Here is a 22307-nt window from a genome sequence, read left to right as displayed (position 1 = left end):
CGAGCACGGAGCATATAATAAAACTATCATCTATGTAAGGCGTGACTTGATGTCGACCTGAGCCATGCCTTCTTGAAGAACCGCCAGTATCTTAATAGCGATGGATAGTATCTTGATAGTGTCGGACTTAGGTCGGCATGGGCGGCGGGTGCCTTATCTGAGGCACACGAGGGTTAGGGTACCAGATCCTGTCTGCATAGAGGGTGGAGGGTGCATAACCATTTGTACTTCGGGGTAACAGTAATGTTCGTAAATTCAGCCCCTGTTACACTAGGAATGGATTCGTGGTGACGCCCCTGGAACTTAGAGAAGAGGCTGTCTTCTATCTGCGACCTTCGCACGAAATTTTGGTATGGCCATCGTTATACGGGATACGGCGAATCGGACGGCAGCGTATAAGCGTTGAGTCGCGATGATTATGCTGAAAAGCCCCTCGAATGCGTGAGTAGTGGCGGATGGGAACGGGTAGTGAAACGGTTGCTCCTACTCGAGTATGCTTTGCACGTAGGTGTAGGCTGAGCTCGATGGGAGGATTTTACCGTAGGCGGTACTCCTCTAGGGGGTGGTTAGAAATTCCACTTTAAACGAATCCGGAAGTTTCGACGATGGAGAAGCCTCACTATTCTGGGAGGTAGAGTGGCCTTCTCTATCTAGGGAGTGCGCGGGAGACCAGGCTGCTGTAGTTCTGCTTAGGTAGCCCTTTGCGCGAGTCATACGGTCTGATGCTTAATGCAGACCCGACCACTCGGAATGGACAAGCGTGGTGCGAGGTTGTCTTGGGCCTTCGGGGCTGAGCTGCCTCTACACCAACGCTGCACTAACACACTTCAAATCTGTTTTTAAATTACAGGCCATGTTGTCCTGATGAATAGATATCATTTCCCTCAAAAGTCTACGACCTGTATTTTGTTCAGAAGCCACAATTTTGACTCCATCGAAGTCCATCAAAATTCTGTTTCGTAGCGTGTGTATGTTTGGATAGTGCTGTTCGCGGCCTTTCTTCAACATTGCAATCATACTTATGTTGCCGCACACGTTCGGATAAATATTGTTTTGCTTGGCCGTAATACACAGTGGGACATTGTGCACATTTAATGCGATACACTACATTAGATTTTTATAGTAGAGGTTCTTTACATTTAAGTTTTGTGTAAAAATTCCTACCTACTTTATTGCTAAATTTGTAAACAATTTTTACATTATCTGTTTTTCCTTTCAACAGTTTTTTTTAACTTGCTTGATGTTCCAGCTACATATGTAACTGGTTGATAAAGTTTCCGCTCGACCGTTATATTCTCAACCCTTGTTGCTCTTGTCTTGTTTTCCATTAATCTATTTATTAATGATCTTGGATAACCATTGTCTATTAACATAGAGCGCACTTTTTCCTTGTTCTCACTATGGAACCGATCATCACTCAATTTCAGAGCCCTGTTGAACATGAGGTTAAAAACTATGTTAGCTTTCATTTGAAAGGAATGGTTGGATGAGAAATGTAGCATCCTATCCGAGCTGGTTGGTTTCCAATACCAGTTAGTTATTAATTTTCCATTATCTCTAATGACAACTACGTCAAGAAAAGGAAGTTTCCCATCCACCTCAGTTTCTTGCGTAAAATGTAGCGATGGATGGAAAGAATTAAACGCCTTCAAAATGTCCACCAGCTCACTCTTTTTTTACAATCAAAAACAAGTCATCAACATATTTCTTCAGAAATTTGATGTGAAATCCAAAATTAAGACCAATCCAATCCAGTAGCTCGTTCATTACCAGGTCCGCAAGCACCGGTGAAAGAGTACCTCCCATGGCCACACCTTCTTTTTGTGTATATATTTGATCTTCATACTTCAAATATCCATTAAATGTAGTGATTTGTAAGACCTCCAGTATCGTGCGAAAAGGGATGTTGCGAATCTCAATCAACATCGTATGAAGGCTGGTTGATCGCACAACAAACATTAAACTCATACAGCAAAAACTTACCGAAAATTCTATTAACGAATTTGTAAAAAATGATATAATAGACCTCTTAAATATATGCCTACTATCTAATTATTGTAAATTCAATAATAAATTTTACGAAATGAAAGGATTACCAATGGGGTCTCCATTATCCCCATTTTGTGCTGAAATATTCATGGATAATTTCGACAAAAATCTTTTCAAATCAAAGAACCAATTAACTAAATCTGTTCTTTTCTGGTAACGCTATGTAGACGATATTTTAAGCATATGGTCGGAAACATTAGAAGATCTCAAAGAATTCTTCCAACTAATTAATTCTCTACACCGTAATATAAATTTTACATTGGAAATTAACAAAGATGGTGATTTGAACTTTTTAGACCTAAAATTGTCCATAATAAACAACCTAGTAGAAATAGACGTATATAGAAAACCCACAACTACAGACACTATAATACTAGCGGATTCTTCCCGCCCATGGTCCCAAAAGGCTGCTGGTTTCATTTGGCTCATAACCGTATGTTAAAACTTCCATTATCACCTGCTGACTATAAAAAAATTAGAAACTATTAAAACCTTAGCAAAAAACAACGGGTATCTAGAAATATTTATTGATAGATTGCTAATTAAAAGAATAAAAAAAATTAACTTTAAACGAATCAACAATAGACTCAGCCACCCCACCACAAATGAATCATTAGGTTTCCGTTGTTTGCCATACATTGGTGAATTATCGGAAAAAGTTAGTAAAATTTTTAAACCAGAAGGTTTTAGGATAGCTTTTAGAAGTACGGGTTCACTTAAAAACATCCTCTCAAAACCTAAAGACAAAGTAGACAACTTGGCAAAAAGCGGGGTTTACCAACTCAATTGTAATGATTGTAATATTAAATATATAGGACAAAGCGGTAGAGAAATAAAAACAAGAGAAAAAGAACACCTGCCTAAATCGAGCAAATTTTCGGAATTTAAGGACCATTTAAAAGAAACAAAATATAATTTCAATTCAAATTTAAATATAACATTGTTACATAGTTTCAACAAAGGGAGAGAACTAGATTATTTTGAGAAATTTGAAATTAAAAAATGTAAAATTGAACATGGTGATAAATGCATTAATAATACAACAGATTTGGATCTACCTCCCATTTTAAATATGTACATAAATAATATTAAACGTCCAAATAATTAAATTAATTATTTTAATTGTTATTATTTTTATAGTAATTTAAGAATAGTAAGTATTTGTTATTATAATATTTATTTGTGTTATAATTTCCGCGTTTCGCACGTTCAAATTGAGCGCCATTAAAAAACCAGCTGCTAATTGGAACATCGCGTTGGCTGGGGTATCAGCGGGTTCACTTTTGCAATTCATGTCGAGTGACGTGGTTGTAGAAGTCCTTCAACCTGAGGATGAGCTAAAGGGCTCGAAATCAGGATCGTTGCAAAACAACTTACTGTGAGTAGGAACTATCTTTTTAAAAAGGATTGAACTCACTCCATCATTTATCATTTTTGTCAACGTGGGTAACGACGTCCTTCAGATGGGAAAGCCATCCCGCATAAAAATCAATTCTTTTTCTTCGTTGAGATCAAAACCACGAGAACAATCAACATCCACTACCACTCAATATATAACTAGGCCTTGAGGATTTCCTTGAGGAAAATTCTCTTTAAAACGCGGGGTCGGTAGAGGGAATCCCAAAGAAAAACCCGATTTGAAGATTTCTCATATGTCTATACCTTAAAAGAGTTCGATTCTGGTATTTCATGAACGTCCATCCTGCTAACTATTTATACCTTTATTTTTAAATAAATTAGAAAGATATTTTTTGGGGTCAAGTTTGACAATTATAGATCGGTTTCGAAGAAGATTCATGCACATGATCGTTTACTTTAGATTACTTGAGTGCCAAATGTTATGCCATGTTATCAACAGTCTTGTGCATACTTTTAAACCTTTTTTCATAGACATTAGTGTGATGTGAAGTCTGCAAAAATATTTTTTTAATGACTAAATCTGACACAGATCAATGCATAATGTAGTATTAAAAAAATATATTTTTATTGAAAACCCCCTTTAAATAGGCAAACCCGTTAAATCTAGCATGAACTTTGAATAAAGTACAGCACGTAGTCAAAGTTTGACGCTGACATACTAAACAAAAGAACTGCGGGGGCTTAGAGATCGGATCTAGTATGTGATGTTCGTGGTACCGAAATATATTCTCCTCCCAACTTCTTCCATCTTTCCATTGTTTCCTGTTTTTGTTTTAAATCTGGACAATGTTAACGGCCAAAAAACTGACATTTCTATTAATCACTTTTGGTTTTTCCTGTGGATGAGTTTCTGTTACTTTTGTCTCAGAAAACTTAAACTATTCTAACTAAGGCATTATCATCTATATATTCCAGTTTCTTTGTTATTACCCAATATTTACTTATTTTCATGATAAGACTAATCTTTAAACGAGCTTCTATTTTGGTTATTTTACCAGAATAGGTCTCAGTTAGTAAAAAGTTCACAATTATTTTGTAAAATTCATCTGTACAGTTTCTGATTCAATTTCATTAAATACATATTTTTTAACAGCATCGAGAGTATAGTTGAACAATTCAAATAGAATAGAGAGATAATATAGTTTTGCTTCAATCAGGAAAATCCAAAACTATCTTGGTGACTCAACAAACTTTTTATTTTTTATTAATACAATCTATGAATTTACTGGGATGTTAATTTTTCTCTCAAATATTTAAAAAAATAAAAGAAATAGACCAAGGTAGTAGACTTGGCTTAGTTTCAACAATTTTTCTGTAATCAGGTTGAAAAATGCAAGAGAGAATATAGAGAAAATATAGTCTTGTTTCAATCATCCAAAATTCTAAAATATACATGTCATTTAACAAATTCTTTATTTTTTATCGAAATATTCTATGAATTTTTGTGTTGGTAATTTTGCTATTAAATATTTAAGATCGAAATAAATAGACAAAGGTAGTGTAAATTTGTTGATAGTCTGGATTTTTCTTAATTTTGATGAAAAATGCAAATTAAAAAAGAAAAAAAATCTTCTTGCTTCAAATCACCAAAATTCTACAATATCTTGGTCATTCAAAAAATCTTTTATTAATCTATGAATTAACTGGGATGTTAATTTTTTGATCAAATATTTAAACAAATAAAAGAAATATACCAAGGTAATAGAAATTTGCTGAAATTCATCTTTTTCTGTAATCAGGTTAACAAATGAAAGAAATAATATATAGAAAATATCTTTTTGCTTCAATTGCCTAAATCATAAATACATAAAATATTGTGTTCATTCAAAAAATTATTTAATTTTTATTGAGAATAATCTATCATGTACTGTTGTTATTTTTGCTACTGAATATTTAAAACAAGAAAGGGTAGAGACAAAGATAGTAGAAATTTGCTGAGATTCAGCATTTTTTTCAGTAAGCAGGTTGAAAAATGCAAGATACAATAGAAAAAAAGAGGAAATATCTTCCTGCTATAATAACCTGAAATCATAAAATGCTGGTCATACAAATCATTTATTTGTTATTGAAAATAATTTATAAGTGAACTGAATTGTTCATTTTGCTATTGAATATTTAAAACAAGAAAGGATGAAGATATAAGAAGTAGAAATTGCTTGAGATTCAGCATTTTTCTGTAAGTAGGTTGAAAAATGAAAGAAATAATATAGACAAAATATCTTTATGCTTCAATCGCCTAAAATCATATCGTGTTCATTCAGAAAATTTATTTTCTATTGAGAATAATCTATGATGTGCTGGGTTTTTAATTTTGCTATTGACTATTTAAAACAAGAAAGGATACGGTTAAAACTAGTAGACATTTGCTGAGATTCAGCTTTTTTTTGTAAGCAGATTAAAAAATGCAAAGTATTGGGTTGTCCGGAAAATAATGCAGGATTTTGGTATTAAACAAAAAAAAAGAAACTAGTTACTTTAAAGCAATGTTCTTTAATCAAAATAATTTCCCATACTCTCAATACATTTCTCCCAACGTGTTGGTAACTTATTAATTCCGTCTGAGTAGAATTCAGAATTTTTAGAATTGATAAAGTCAATAAATGCATTTTCCAGTTCCGTTTGATTTTTGAATATTATGTGTTGTAAGTAGTGGTCCAGGTGTCTAAAAAAATGGTAGTCAGTAGGCGAGAGGTCCGGAGAGTAGGGTGGGTGAGGCAAAGTTTCATAGCCAAGCTCCAATAATTTTTGTGACGTTACACGTGACACATGTGGTCGAGCGTTGTCATGCAACAAAATGGGCCCTTTCCGATTGACCAAAGAGGGCTTCATTACTGCCAATTTCTGATGCATGGTATTAATTTGGTTACAGTATGATTCAGCATTGATGGTTTCGCCAGGATTTAAGAAGCTGTAGTGTATTAAACCAAATGAAGCCCACCATACCGTAACCATTACCTTTTTTTGATGAGTTGGGGGCTTTGGAAAATGTATTGGAGCTTCTCCTTTGTCGAGCCACTGTCCAGAACGTCTAGTGTTATCGTAGAGAATCCACTTTTCGTCACATGTAACAATTCTGGCCAGAAATGGGTCATTTTTGTTTCGACAAAGAAGTGATGCACAAACATCAAAGCGCTGATTTTTTTGGCGATCGTTTAATGAGTGTGGAACCCAATTTTCGAGTTTTTTCACTTTTCCAATCGCCTTGAGGTGGTCAGCGACGGTCGTTTTACTGACTTTGAGTTGCTCTGCAAGTTCTCGAACAGTTGTTTTGGGGTTTTCTTCCACCACTGATCGCAGAACATCATCATTAAGAGAGGAAGGCCTTCCACGACCTTCTTCATCTTCAAGGCTGAAATCTCCCTCCCGAAATTTTTTAAACCACCTTTGCACAGTGCACTCATTAACACAACCCTCGCCCCAGACTTGGTTAATGTTTCTAGCCGTTTGGGCTCCGCTTCGGCCGAGTTTAAACTCGTAAAAGAAAATCGTACGAAATTCTCGCTTTGACATTATAAGGATGACTGAATTATTTCCAAGTAGCGGAATGCTACAGAGGTTAAAACAATATCATTTGGAAGAGGATTAATAAGTGTTGACATTCATACAAATGAGTAATCCTGTAAACGTAAACAGAATATTTTATATAGATTTTTTTTAATGAAAACTTAAAATCCTGCATTATTTTCCGGACAACCCGATACAATAGAAACTGGTCATCAAATCATTTTTTTTATTGAGAATGATTTATGGGTGAACTGAGTTGTTAATTGTGCTATTGAATATTTAAACAAGAGAGGGAATAGATAAAGGAAAAGTAGATTTGTTGGACCATTTTTCTATAATCCGGCACACCATATGGTCAATTATTGACTGAAATCCTTTCTGTTCTTCACTTTGGAGTTGTTTTAGGTTAATTTTTTCTATTAATTATATTCAAGAATTATCGACTTATTTTAGAGGTACTTAAAGGTTTATAGTAAGATAAATAATCCTTCCAACTATGAACTATTTTGTTTTTATTAATTAGTTCCATTCAGGTTTTTTGAAAATCATGTCGTTTCTGGAGTGTTTGTGATTACGGATTGACTTGGGGAAATCTTCAGTGTTGACGTTCCTTTTCGTTGGCAAGTCCCATCCAAGTCGACACACTCTTGCTCGGGACTTTCGGCACACATTCCGCAATTCTCCCGACCTCCCGTACGGGTAATTCTATAGGGTTGGTACATCTGGTGCATTCTACAATGATTTGTTACATGGGTTTTTTCGGTTTTAATTGTCTTTAGATCCGGCCTCATCAAGAGTGATGTGGGACCCAATTAACTACATCTTTAAGCGAAATCAGACTTCTACTAAATCTTGTTTTTCTAGAATTCAGATTTATTCTACTTATCATTCTTCAGCAATATTCCCTTAAGACTGCCGTCGTTTTCGATATGGATTTTCTGGTCGAGACATTTTCTAAAGGCCTGCCTGGAAGGTGGAATGGGCGAAGCGCTGGAGTCGTCAAGACTGTACATTGCTAGGGCGACACAGGTCAAACATGTCCTGATGTGCTAAATACCGTACACCCAAGGGTAATCATTTGGTGATATACACTTTTTTAAAAATTCAATTCTTTAACTCAAAACACGTTTTACCAGGTTTGTTTTACTTTGTTTCTACATTACATAACGTGTACGTCCTTACATTTTCCTTCTTATCTGGAAATTTAAATTGTATAATCTGAATAATCCAACAGTAAATAAAAGACTAATACTGTACCATTCAGACAGTGAAATTATGTTCCATTTGATGATGTACTGTAATAGAGCCAATCTTATTATCTTATTAGTATCTCCAATAGATTTTTAGCAATATAAGAGGTTAAAACTCATATAAGATTAGTAAAAGAACGACCTGGCGGATTTTATAACTAAAGCAGTATTGAACAATTGTTTATTTATTGTGGACTTTCACCACAAAGGGTTGTCACTCCCCACGTGCTGACCCAAGGGTGAACACTTCAGGGGAGTTCACCTACTCCACTGGGTCGCTACTATACCTCTTTAGACAGATGCTCATGTGATAGTCGCTACCCAACAAAAAGGGTTAGGCTCCAGGGGCTTTGACAGCAAGGTCATTTCAGTCACCACAGTCTAAAACTAACACTTATAATACAATCGCACTAATAAATACATTCACACCTGTGTCCATTGTATTCATTCGGATTAGACGGTGTAGTACTCTTTCTTCATTATCTATTTTAACTATTCTACAACATATCCATTATAAAGAAAGACTCCTTTGAAAAATAGGCAAAGGCTATAGACTTCAAATGGGTATTTGACGAAAAATACTTAGGATAGACAGAAGGCTATCCATACTGTGTACATGCAAAAAAAAATCTCCTAGCTAAAAGCAAAATAAATAACTAAATAATAACTAAATAAATAAAAAGAATAAAATATATTTACAAAAAAACAACAACTACGAACTCATGATTTTTGGGTCTGTTTGATTGTCATATTTGGCTAAGAATCAATAATCCTGATAATCGACAGGTGATATGATTTACATTTCTAATTTTCCATCGGCCCTGTTAACATATAACAAATCGCTTTATGAAACAGGTTGTTTTGCATTTTAGTATTTTTCATCATCATCGGTGTTAATTTCACTTAGTCTAATAGGATGTTTGACATGTCAAATCCAACCAATATTCATGTTTATTTTTATAAATTGAACTGTTTAAAGTGAATAACAAAGGGTTTTAAATTAATTTATCATCCAGACAATCATAATTAGCAAATAAATATGTTGAAACAAAAGAAATAATACAGAAAATAAATTACTTGACATATTATTGTGTATGTTATTAGAGACAAAATTTCATTAAATATTCTGAATAATTTTTAAATATATTAGCTGTGCTATGTAATTTGTTTAAAATTAAATTTGAGTCGGTTATACAGTTGATTTTGTTTAAATATAATAATTAGGACTGAATGTAATAATTAAATTAATTAATAATAGAATGGTTTTAATTAATGCCATAAGATTAAATTGTACCCAGGCCTGATGCAGGATCGAGAGGCGATAATTCTGTATAATTTTATTTACAAATGAGACAAGTTTATAATTTATATATTAAAACAAACCCCGACGGAGTTCGAAAAATAAATGATCGTTAGGTATCGGAGAAAATTAATTATTTTCTTCTTAAAGACTATCTTTGTAGCGGAATCAAAAATCAGTTAAAATCATGGAATCGATAAAACACAAGAAATTCGCCTGGGTGTTTTTTTAATTTGCAATTGTAGAAAACATTGATAATAAAGCTGTTGAATAGATTTTTTTGACCATGGTAGCTCAGGAGAACTATTTTTTGGTGTATTGACGATGGTGGAAGCATTATGATGGAACATAAGAGAAAAACTAACATAAAATATTTAGAAAGGAAAAAAGTTATTCGTTTTTTGTTTTTTTGTCGAAGAAATTTTAGTTAGAAAAGACACATTGAGAATTATCAGATAGGATGCATTTAGAATTGGTACCAATTTTGGTAGAAGAAGTGTTTTTTCAATTTGATCAGGATAGTACACTTTCAAGTTTAACGAGCCTTGTGAAGATAGACAGGAGTATGTATTTGCCCCTGCAAAATAATTGAACAAAGAGACCCTCTCTCTTGATATTCATCTTTATGGTTTCCCTGATTTCAATGTCTGGAATCTCTTAACACTACAGACAAAATGAAAAATATGTATCAAATATATTCTAAGTCTGCAGTAGATGACTTTTCATTTTGTTTTTTTGTGCATCTGGGTTGAAAACATATAGATAGATAAAAATACTTTATTTTACAATTTTGAGCACATCATGAAATATTTATAATTAAAAGTATATACAACATGGAATTGAATCCTTCTGTCGTCGGAGAATGTTGTAAATTGAAAAATTAAACATAAAACTCTGGATATACATGCATTAATTTAGAACATAAAAAGAATAGAAATAAATACATAGAAAAGTCAAGGATGAAAAAAAAAGGTTGGGCTGGTCAGGGAGAGTTTATGGAATAGATACATATAGCCAATGTTCATACCAGGAATTATTCGACGGTATGATTTCGAACGCTGTTATTTTTATAAGCCTAGAATCGGATGTAAGGTTTTAAGAATGAATGAGAAGTGAAGCTGTAAGGTGAGTATGTGGTCTGGCGATGTTTCTGCGTAAATCAAGTAATTAGGGGTTGGAGTCGGTATTGCAAATAATTTACGGACAAAATATCTTAGAACTTTTTCTATTGACTCAAATAGTTGATAGCCCCATACCTGACAACCGTAACATAGAATCGAACGACACACTGAGTTGAATACTTGATACTTGAATTTTAATGGAATGACCTCTTGAGCGATTCAGAAGGACCACGTCTTGTTAATTGCAACCTTTGTTAATGATACTTTTTTTTAATGATTCGACCACTGCAATTTGGGGGAGGGAAGAACATCAAGATATTTATACCCATTAACCATTTCTATTCATTCCCATTTATAATACCAACGATCCGAAAACTTAAGTCTAAAGTCTACCACCCCTTCTGAACACCATAACCTTAGACTTTGTGAGGCCCACCGCTAAATTCCATTGGTTGTCCGCGCAAAGTAGAATTTTTATTGTAATATTGCCTATTGTTACACAACTCTCAAGAACGAATGGAAAGTCGTCAAGGAAGAGGGCGAACATAGTCGGACTTAGCAGGCACCCTTGCCTAACCCCACAACGAACTTCAAAGTTGAGAGCCCTTCTCTTCCACGAACCCCCGTCGCCGACTCAGGTAAAAGCGATTTCAATATACCCAATATTTTGAATGAAAAACTCAAGTTGTTAAGTTTCAAAAGGAGACGATCAACACTATCAAAGGAAAAAAAATGACATGAAAACATACAAATTATTGCAAAATAAATTTGCGACGTGTTCATCAGTCTTGTGTGATTTTTGTTTTTCCTTTTAATCTCCTAAACTTTTATGTTTTACCTGGTTGTTCGTTTTAATTTGGCTTTCATTGATTTAACATCATTAAAAAACAATCATTTGTACCAGTAAATCGGCTTTGTTCACAATTAAAACACTCAGGCCAGGGCTTGAAATGTATTTAAATCGCAGAAAAAAATTTTAAAAATAAAAAGTCATTTACTGGGCATTTGTAAATTTAAAGCTACTTAGGTCGATCCTGAAAGGGGAGCCTGAATAATCAAACATAATCTGAACGTAAATGTTTTATTCAGTTTCGAATCGGAACGAGACCGTCCGACATTGTACCGAGACCGTTTTACAAGGTATTCAGCCAATAAATAAACCCCGAAACTTGCGAATAATTTCCACAGTTTATAAATTAAAACCCACAAGGTTGTTCTTATTTGGGTTTCAATTAATATTGATCAATATGGGACAAAAATGAACAAAAAAAAACGAAAAACGAACGGAAAAGCACTCATAGTGAAATACATATATCATAAAAGGTCAGATAAAACAGACGGTTTTATCCGGTGTATATCCTCGACCCGAAACTCTGAAAGCGGACATAAACCCGAATACTCAGCCTCTACCGTCTGTGATTTATAGATGAATAAAAGAATATAAAGAGAAAGGGGGTCTCGTGTCCTATTCCTTTTATATCTGCGTAAAAAGTTAATAAAGACCTATCCCTAGCAAATGTAAAACGCATTTATCTCTGCTGTAAAAGCTTCTATTTAAATTATTACTAACGATGAGGCGCGTTTGTAGGTGTAAACAGGATTTTGCATGTTACTACTATGTGTTTAGTATATTTTACTGATTTTTAGCGAGTTACTGTCACCAAAAATTTTATTTGTAAAGATTTCGTTTTTTTAAAGGATTTTATACTGCATAATAATGCGTACATTATTTTATTAGGTGATATATTATTAATTTATACATTAACATTATCGTTAGTTAGTGTCACGCGCGGGATTCGAACCCGCGACCTTCGGCACAATACGTCGCTGCTCTAACCAATTGAGCTATTGTGACTTCGATCCACTCGGAATCCCGCTCGTGAAATCCTTTTTAAAAAAATTGAACATCGCACTCACTCCACCACTCATAATTTCTATCACACTCGTGACACTAACTTTTTCATCTCGACCAAAACCTTACATAAAGAATAATTAATTAAAATAAGAAATTTGGTCAATTAGGCCACTAAACATAATTGATTTAATAAATAAAAGAAGTATCACTTCACTAACAGCTCTCCGTGGCCACTTAAAGTCGCAGAGAATCGAATCCTGATTACACGACTTTTCAAAAATGGCAGAAAGGAAGGAAAATTCTAAAGGTTGTAGATTGAGATGGGGAGTTGGTGTCCGAGTGGATCGAAGTCAGCTTCAAGTAGTTAGAGCAGCGGCATATTTAGCCGAAGATCGTGGGTAGGAACTGTCCTTGTGTTACTGTGAGTAGGAACTATCTTTTTAAAAAGGATTGAACACCGCACTCACTCCACCATTCATCATTTCTATCCCGCTCGTGACACTAAATTTTTCATTTCAACCAAAACCTTACATAAAGAATAATTAATTGAAAGAAGTAATTTGGTCAATAAGGCCACTAAACATAATGGATTATCGTTAGTATTGCTCACAAAATGAAATCTAATTCTTTGTCATCCTAAGAATCTTACATAAATATTCCGTCGTTATTCCCATTCCTACAGCTCACAAACCTACCAACCACATATCCTCCAAGACCATCGACCTTCTTCCTTCAATGTTCAAAATCCTTGATGTACCATTACAGCGTTTCATACCCATCCTAGATACTCACATAATACTTCCTTCTCACCAATTCGCCTTCCGTCCTCATCATTTCACGATCCGACAAGGTTTCAACGTTGTGGTCACTATCTAGTGTGATCTAAAAAATAAACAAAAATCTGGAGCGTTTCTACATCTTGCATAGGCTTTTCATCTCTGGACCCGGTCATGCTTTATAAACTTAAATGCTTCCACTCACCCCCTCCGTACCCTGAAATCCTATCTAACCGAATGCTTCTTCAGAGTGAGGTGAGCCAACGAGTTTCGGAAATCAGATCAATAAAAGCCGGCGTCCCACAAGGGAGCATTCTTGGTCCCATCCTTTAATATCATCAATCCTGCTGACCTGCGTGGACAATACTGCAATTTTGTCCTTTAACTGGAATCCTACCCAAGCTACGTCTTACTTCCAAGAAAACCTTGGCTTCGAAGACTGGTGCAAAAAGTGTAGGACACGATCGAATGAAGAAAAATATTTGAAAAAACAGTCTTGCCTTCCGCTGTACGTCAACAACAAAGAGATACAACTTCCATTCAAGCCAAATACTTAGGACTATACGAAGACAGCAGACTGATGAGGATCCTCACACGAGATTTAAGAGATCTTAACAGAAGACATGGACAATCATTAATAATCATTCAAATAATCTTTTTATGTAAAGTTGTGGTCGAAAGGAAAAAGTTAGTGTCACGAGCGGGATTCGAACCTACGACCTTCGGCTCAATACGACTTCTGCTCAAACCACTAGCTATCGTTGCTATCAAGTGGTGAGACCAGTGGCGTATTGAGCCGGAGGTCGTGGTTCTAATCCCGCTCGTGACACTAAGTTTCATTTCGACCAAAACCTTACATAAAAAGATTAATTAATTGAAAGAAGTAATTTGGTCAATAGACCACTAAATATAATAGAATTAATCATCATCATGGACATTACTGCTACCATGGACATACAGAGTTGAACTGTGCGGTACTGACAAGCCATCCAATATCCTCAGCATCCTTCCAAACAAATTTACTCGGATAAAGTGTCAAAGTTTCTTATTATGACACAAATCTTGCTGTCCATAACGACCTTAACCTCCTTTGTGGGACGTCTGCTTGTATCGGTCTGATATCTAAGCAGTCCTGTCCTTCTTAATCCAATGCAACGGTAAATTAAATAGGATCCCAGAATAAGGTAATAAAGAGGTTGCTAAAAAGTGTTTAAGTTAATAAAGGGTACTTTAGTGCCCTATCAAAAGCTTAGGCACATGGACGCACCTAAGCAATACCTTGCTGGCTTGTATTGCGGTGTGATCGGAACAGATGCCAAATTGGTGAGAAAGATTCTATGTTCCCCTATTATGGGTGTTAAACGTTTGAAATGGAGTCTTTCGAGGATTTTGGACATCACAGAAATGGATCCTGATTGGTCTAAAAGTGGTATATGTCCGGTGATTAACTCATGTCATCTGAGTCAAAACCCAAGCTCGCTAGATTTTTCGGGGTTTTAATTAAATTATCTCTGCTTCATTATTTTTAAAAAGATTAGCGTAATAAAATCTTAACTATTATGCCCATTTAGATAAAGCACTAGTCTAAGTGCGAACATGATTTGCTTGTTGTTTACATGTTCTTCCAGAAATCCTTTATCAAAAACAATACATTAACCGTTTGTTTGGCACTCTCGGCTTCATTAAAATATCGGCACGATTTCCCAGCTTTTTTAAAATTTCATTAAGGAAAATTCTTCCGAATCGACATGCACCGCGGGGTGCAGAATGTCTGGGAGAATAATAGAAGGGAAAAATATCACGTTCCTCGAAACCGGGGGGTATCGACTGAGTCTGTTTGCGAGCTAAAGCAAACACGAGGGATCGCTAATGGACAATATCACGAATTAGCCTTGTAAACACGTCCGACACAAAGTGTGCATCGTTAAATCTACTTAAAAATATGCATCTGTCATACTGTCAAATCGGGGAGCCTTTTAACCTCAGATGATTATGAACAAAATCATTCACCACATATGATGACGTGTGAATTTTTTTTTCAATTCGACAAACAGTGGGATATCAAGAGCAATACAGCAATGATCCAAGGGCATAATTAACCACTTGATTAGCTCATTTATGTCAACCCTCTCTCCAACAAAACCATGGGAAAATGTCTAATTGTTAAGTACGTGTTATCTTAAAACACAACTTTATAAAATTATATATTAAAGAAAAACGTTTTCCTCTTCTGTATAAAGAAATAAATGGGCTAACCCATAATCATTTTCACCATGATCACTCTGCTTGATGGTTTGAAGCACTTTGTGGCCGAAAGTGATCGTGTTTCTAACAGCTTGGTGTAAATTTGATCGACAATGTTTATAGGCACGTAATTCGTAAATTAGGCCAGCTAAATTAAAATTTTGACTCAATACCGAAAAAAAAACTTGACAAAATTTAACCAAGTTTCAACTTAATCATTAAAGTTCTTGATAGGTTTCTGAACCTAGATTATGAAACTAGCTTTTTTTTAAATTTTTATGTTTATGAATATTACATCTTTCCTCGGGCTTGAAATTATCAGAGAAAACTGGTTGGATGCTTCATTATAAAATCATAATTATATTAAATACATATTATCGGACTTTGAGAAAAAAAATACCAATATTTATGCACTAATTAATATAGCCTTTTATTAGATGAAAACTGGTTTAATTTAGTTAGCTTTTAATCATTTTTAATATCTCAAATAGCTGTTGTAACACTTCAGTGTACTAATCTTAAGTACACAGACACAAATTTAAATTAAAATACCTAAATTATAGTAGAACTGTTATAAGTGTTTTAAAAATTACCAAAAATATTTTTAAAAATATGTAAATTTTTAAAGTTTTGTTGATCTGTTATTTTTTATGAGAATTCGCGACCGGTTATTTATAGGTTATTACAATAAGCCCCAAGGTTCTAATTTATTCCAGAAATGTTTCTCCTATTATAACTTGTCACTAGCCGAAATTACCGAGGATGTAAGTGGACAATTAGAGCAATTAAAATTCTCTGGAAACGTCGGAGGATGTGTTATTCTATAACATTTCTTGAAATGTTATGATTTGTTTTTTAAAACGAGATTGATTTCATAAAAAAACGCCGAGAGGAAACGAACAATATATATTAACAATATACAGATCAAATTATAATATGTACGTACAATATTACAATTAGATAACATATTATAATAATTGGTTTAAAAAATAATTTATATCATTGAAGAAACATCAATATTTACGATTATTTCGTATTTTTCTCTTGTACTCTTGTTGATTATAAATTTGACTTTGTTCGGATCTGACTTGGGCTGGAAGACAGAATTGTGATGTCATCCAGGTGGTCACGATAGTGGAAAATGCAAAACTGTATGGTATACATGATGGAACGTATGATGCTCCCTGGATAGACGTCGGCTTCGATCATTATTGTTAAGAAAACTCATGGTTAATCCTTTATTTTAACACAACTCATAGATAGGATTATAAGATTAGGTAATAAGGAGTATTAGATGGATCTAGTCTTTGATGCTCGCAAGTTGTTGTTCGATGGAAATTGCCTGGATGAAATTCGGGTTAAAAACCAGAACTGCGTTGTCCATCCGCTTAAGTGATGATGGTGTTGGGAAACGTTAACAAGTTAGAAGTATAAATGGTAAACTGGATGGGACCCCAAGCGTGCTCTCTAGTGAGATACCGGTTTGTTTTGTTCTAATATTAGTATTCATTTTCGCCCTTCGCTTAGCAGAAGTAAGTTAAATAGAATTCCTTGATGAAGTATTAAATATTGGGAAAAAGGCGTGTAAGTTCATGGAGCAGTGTGACACACCCAATCAAAAGCCTGTGACCACATCTATCGAGGATTATAGACAAAACAGTAAAAAACTGATGTCTGTTGGATGAGAGGGGGGTTGGGAGGTATAAATGGTAAACAGGATGGGCCCTAGACTGCTCCCTTGTGGGACGCCAGTATTGTAGTAATATTTGAGTACTTGTTGAAGTGGCCAGGAAGCGTTTAAGTTTATAAAGGATGCCTGGGTGAACTAATCAAAATCATAGGTCACTCCAGAAACCCAAGAACTCTTTGCTTTCTAGAGCTGAGGAAATGATGTTAACAAATCTGAAAACTTGCTGGATCGTCGAAAGATGAGAAAGCGTAATTTCTGAGAAAAAGGATGATTTTATGTAAATTCATAACGTGTATTAACTTTTAAAAGGAGTCTTTTGATGATTTTCGACACCGCAGGAAGAAGACTGATGGGTCGTTAGGGAGATATGTCGCCCAAAAAAAAGTGATACAACTCAGAAAAACAAAATTTTACAGGAGAGACAGATGGAAGTTTACTTTTTTGATTTATGTATTAAGTACACGCCATTACGGTTGTTCGCAATAAAAACTGTCATGATCCATCAATATTTTTCGTTTCTCCAAGACTTAAGTTCAAACTCTAAAAAATCCAGCTGTACTACACCTAAAAAATTACACCTTTTATGAGTTGTGACACTTTTCTTGCACATATTGGCTCTCATTAATTTAAATTATTTTATTTGCTCTTACATTAATGATCATCAAAGAATGACTGTAAGGGTAATAATTTTTTGTGATAGTAACAGGCAACATACAACCTAACGAACAAGCATATTTAGTACGTTTTACTAAATTTATTTTTGAACCAAATATGCTTTCCTCCTGAAGTCAGGGCTAATTAGTTATTTAAAATACAAAATTAATTATTGAATTAGATGTTTTATTGATTATTAAAAATATAGTAATTAAAATATTTAAAAAATCGTTGAAACTATGAAATAATGTAAAATTTGAAGACTACATTGTTAAAAAATTATGACAAAACAATATTATAATTAAGGATGTTATTAAAATAAAAGAAATGGAACTAAAATAATTCTATGACACACATGATCAAGGTATGGTTTTGGAGAAAAAAGCAAATTCAGTTGTTACTGCCAGGCTTTCGACCTATTTTAAGGTCATCATCAGGACCTATTTTAATTTCACATTACGAAAAACATATTGATTTAACAATTGTTTTTCATAATGTGAAAATGTGACTCCAGTACACCATAAAATCCTTCACTAAACAATAAAAAAACTAACATAACTCGAACTGTGCAACTTTTCAGTATTTTCCCGCCATTTCAAAATCACCTTCACTTCTGGCATTTTTCCTGCAGCAGCACGCACCCAAATACTTAAAAAAATAATGTCACAGCTGTTATAATTGGTTGGCCACTTTTCTTGTGGGTCTGCGATGTGGTTGGGTGGTTTGTGAGCGTTAAGAATAACAATAATGGTTTTTATTAAAATTAATTTACACACGTATTATGTTTGTATAAAAACGTCGAAGAGAAGTTATTATTATTAATTGGATCTTTAATTCTTAACAAGAATATTCTTTCATTACAAAAACCTCCATAAATTAGACTTGAAATTTAAATTGAGCTATATATGGGTGTAAACATTTATTTTAATAGACCAGGGACGAATGGATCGTTTTTTTAATTTAATATTTCAAACCTGTTTATGTTATGTTTTAGATCAACCGTAGATAAAATGAAAGTTTAGCCGGTGATTACAAGCGATCTCTGGGATGGTGTAATTAGTTTCAGCTTAGGCTTAATTAATGCTAAGCCCTTGTCTTTCTTCCATCAAGCCATTTTATCGCATTGACCCATAGATACAACATTTTGCGATCATTCTACTTGATATTGGAGAGAAAAGTTTTGTTCAGTTAGTGAAAAAATGAAATTAACAATATTTATGAAATAAAAAATTAAGTTTCTCACGTTTCTATGAACTCAAAATATATGGTAAATTATTTATTTTTTTAACTTTTTAAAAACCTTTTTCTTGAAGGTGTTTTTAATTATTGTATGATTGTTGAACATTTCGTTTTATTCCTGGAAAAGTTATTTTAGTTTCACGTTAATGTTAAGTTACCTACTACATGCAGTTAGCCAGTGTTTCACAGTCAGTTCCACAGAAGATGAGCGATTACTACAGATCGAAATTCTTTCGAACTTTTGTACAACTACCTGTCTATTTTCTATCACTATTTGTCTGTCTGTCCGTTCGTCTCTCTCTCTCATTATATCAGTCCATGATAAGTACTGTTTAAATTCGTGGTCTTTTTTTCGTAATATTTGAAAATATTTGGAAATCCTGCCTTCTTAATAAACAAATACTCAGATTTTAACTGTATATTTACGTGTAAGGAACCTATAATTGTAACTTGATTTTTTTTAAAGAAAATGCCTGACCTCTTTTTTCTATTTTTTTTACAAAGACTTTCTACAGGCAAAAAATTTATTATTGAATATATTTTCATTTTACACTAACAGGCAAAAAATTTCACCAATTGATTTTTTTAAATTTTATCGATAAAAGAAAATTCTGCCCATAAAATCCTCACTATTTTTACCAATACATATTTGATTATGCTATGTTTTAAATTGCGAATGACTATAAGAGGTAAACACACTTAATCCTTAATCCAAAATAAGGATAAGGGATTTTTCAATGTTTCATTTTTACGGAATTTAAAATGTCTATTCGGTCTCATTTGAATTCTGAAGCAATAAACTGTTTAGTTTTCATCTATGTTTTCTTAATTTTAATTTTTAAACTTAAAAATGCCACTTTGTAATGAGAATGCTGCACGTGGTTGGGCACTTATTTATGATGGGGGCCATCAGCCGTTTTCGAGAAACTGGGTCCTACCATAGAAAGCACGTTTCTGGACGCTCTAGGGTAAAAGAAAACCACAGGATGACCATTTTTTGACTTGGAGAATTTTATGAAACGGGCACTTTACTGTTGTTCAAGCGATTCGTCAGCTCCAGGAAGTTCTAGGTGTCCAAATTTCTGAACGCTCTGCTCGAAGAAGATTAAATCAGTACGGACTTTTTGCCACGTAAGGGGACCAGAATTGACCAGAGCACACAGAGTTGCACGGCTCCCATTTGTGCGAAGACACAGCCATTGGTCTTTGGACGATTGGTCTGCTGAACTTTATACAGGTGAGTGTAGATTTGCACTACGATCCCCAGATAGGCGTGGAAGAAGTAGAAAACAAAATGAAAGGTACAAAGCTTGTAATTTTCCCCAGAACCAACCTTTTCAACCTGATGGTGTTCAGTGATGGTGTTGGTGGGAATTTCAATGGTGAGTCGCAAAGAGTTGGTTGTTGTTCGTGGAGGGTTTTTGACGTCCACTCGCTATGTGGATACAATTTTGGAACTTCATGCGTTGTCTATTGTAGATGAAAGAGTAAAGTACAAACTTACCTTCAACAGCATAACATCAATGTCTTAACCTGGCCAGCCTCCAGACTTGACCCCCGTGGAAAATTTATGGGATAACCTCAAAAGCGAATAAGAGCATATCCATCACTTCCTGATACAGTCCACGATCTTGAAAGGACTCTTCGTGAACAATGGGCGAACCTCCAGCAAAGAGACATTTCCAGGCTGGTAGAAAGTATGCTGAGGTGTCTTCGAAATGTAATTAAGGCAAGAGGACTCGATATTGAAATGTTAATTAAAAATCTAAAACAAATTTTATCTGTCCGTATTTTTTTCATTTTCTTTATCAATTTACACTATTTTTTAAATTTTTTTAGACAAAGACTCAATTATTAAACGTTAAAAAACGTGAAAATTGAATTAATATATAAAAATATATACAAATCAAGTTATATTACAAATGGGTGGAATGTTTTGCCTGTCAATGTATTTTAATGACACAAGTTAAATTTGCAATAGAAAGCTTAAAAAAAGCGTACAGAAAATTTACAGTTCTTACAAATTCTTGCCTTTTTATAGCTCAAGGCTTTCGACAAGTTTTAACTTGTAAATAATTTTTACGTTGGTAAAGCTTTAAAAGTTAATTTAATTTCACTAAGTAATAGAGAATCAATTATTACGATGGGGGAAAAATAGTGCCACGCCCAGGACTCGTGTCATGCCACGCAACATATTATTTTCCAGCCCATTTATAAATAAAAAGTCCCCTTTTCGTCGATGTAAAGTCACACTAATAAGTGAAACAAGACCCAAGTCCTGTAAATTCGAGGATTCTCTTGTCGGTTCGTTTTCCATAAGGGGAAGGGTTGGCTTGCTTCCAACCAGGTCAAGCAACTTCAACCTCGCTTCAATTAATTAAACGAAGCAACAAAGCGGCACTTTTTATTTATTTCGAGCTTCCAACTGTCAGAAAACTTGTTCTGCTAATTATCGATCCGATCGAGCTTTAAAAAATGAAAAATAGCACGATTTTTTTTTTATCAGACTCACTTTACCAAATACAAAATATATAGAACTTGTGACGAGGGAGTTTCAGAAAGGGTTATGTGAAATAAACAAATTTTTAAAATTTAATTAAATGGCCGTCAATTTACCCTTTTTCGAAAAATTTCACCGAGGCAATGAAGTTTTTCATTGCTTGCCTTCTTTTAGCAGAATCTAATCGTAAAATTACAAAAATTTATTTCAATTTCTCTTTAATGTTTTCCCTCTTTATTTAGACTAAATTTGTTCATAAATATTAAATTATTTTTTATAAAACCAACAGTAGAGATATTTCCAAGAATGGTTGCGTAAAGTAGCTGGAAAATCAAGTTGATTAACATGAATAGATTGCAAAAAACCCAAGCAAAATCCTACAGCGCTCGCTACCCACCATTTCGAACATACACACAATTTCGACTTCAACAATCCAAAAATATTACACACAGAACAAAACAAATATAAACGTAATTTTTTAGAAATGGTTTACATCAACAGAGATAAACACAGCATCAATTACAGAACAGATACATGTAAACTCATTCGCAGCTACGCCAATATCATTAATCAAATTCAATATAGATAACATACATATATCATCACATCACATTCCACACATCAAACATTTTTCACATAGTCTAATTTTTCAACAATTTTGCTTTCCTTTTCCTATTTATCCCCTTCTATATAATCTGGCTGAACC

This window comes from Cimex lectularius, unplaced genomic scaffold (genome assembly GCF_000648675.2).
Source record: "Cimex lectularius strain Harlan isolate CLEC.00 unplaced genomic scaffold, Clec_2.1 scaffold250, whole genome shotgun sequence".
In the NCBI taxonomy this organism is placed as follows: domain Eukaryota; kingdom Metazoa; phylum Arthropoda; class Insecta; order Hemiptera; family Cimicidae; genus Cimex; species Cimex lectularius.
Note: the sequence above shows the minus strand (reverse complement) of the source record.